We start from the raw sequence: 1,493 nt of genomic DNA on the forward strand, positions 1-1,493 counted from the left end.
GTTGCCTTGATATTCTACCAACAGGTGTTTTCAAAAATGTTTCAAATTGTTTGGCTTCTGATCTTCTACAGATTGTGATCATGTCTTCCAGGAATCTTTCCACAGGCCCTGAAAACTGCAGTAATCAAGCCACTCTTAAAAAAGAACAATCTAGACACATCACTAATGAGCAACTATAGGCCAATATCAAACCTTCCGTTTTTAACTAAAAATCACTGAAAAAGCAGTTTTTCAACAACTCACCCATTTCTTGTCACTAAACAACAGTTTTGATATCTTTCAGTCGGGTTTCCGACCACACCACAGCACTGAGACGGCTCTCTAGTCAAAGTCTTTAATGACATCCACCTTAACACAGATAATGGCAAAATCTCAGTCTTAGTAATACTTGATCTCAGTGCTGCATTTGACACGGTCGACCACAACATATTACTAGACAGATTGGAAAACTGGGTAGGACTTTCTGGCTCAGTGCTAAACTGGTTTGACTCCTACATAAAGAATAGGGATTACTTTGTGTCAATAGGTAATTATACATCTGAACATACAAATATGATGTGCGGAGTCCCCCAAGGCTCCATTCTGGGGCCTCTTCTGTTTAACATCTACATGCTTCCACTGGCTCAGATTATGGAAGACAACAAAATAAGTTACCATAGTTATGCGGACGACACACAAATTTACATAACCTTACCGCCAGGGGACTATAGTCCAATACAAAAACTGACTAAGTGCATCAAACAAATTAACAACTGGATGTGCCAGAACTTTCTGAAATTAAATGAAGGAAAAACTGAGGTGATTGTTTTTGGAGCAAAAGGGGAACGATTAAAAGTCTGCGCTCAGCTTCAAACAAAAATGTTAAAAACAACAGACAAAGCCAGAAATCTTGGTGTAGTCATGGACTCAGACCTGAACTTTAACAGCCACATTAAGACAATTACAAAGTCAGCCTTTTATCACCTTAAGAACATATCAAGGGTTAAAGGACTTATATGTGTCAACAGGACTTGGAACAACTGGTCCATGCTTTCATCTTCAGTAGACTTGACTACTGTAACGGGGTCTTTACTGGTCTCCCTAAAAAATCAATCAGACAGCTGCAGCTGATTCAGAACGCTGCTGCTCGAGTCCTCACTAAAACCAAGAAACTGGATCACATCACTCCAGTCCTCACTAAGACCAAGAGACTGGATCACATCCCTCCAGTCCTCACTGAGACCAAGAGACTGGATCACATCCCTCCAGTCCTCACTAAGACCAAGAGACTGGATCACATCCCTCCAGTCCTCACTAAGACCAAGAGACTGGATCACATCACTTCAGTCCTCACTAAGACCAAGAGACTGGATCACATCACTCCAGTTCTCACTAAAACCAGGAGACTGGATCACATCACTCCAGTTCTCACTAAAACCAAGAGACTGGATCACATCACTCCAGTCCTCACTAAGACCAAGAGACTGGATCACATCCCTCCAGTCCTCACTAAG

Source organism: Etheostoma cragini, unplaced genomic scaffold (genome assembly GCF_013103735.1).
Source record: "Etheostoma cragini isolate CJK2018 unplaced genomic scaffold, CSU_Ecrag_1.0 ScbMSFa_3539, whole genome shotgun sequence".
Taxonomy (NCBI): Eukaryota; Metazoa; Chordata; class Actinopteri; order Perciformes; family Percidae; genus Etheostoma; species Etheostoma cragini.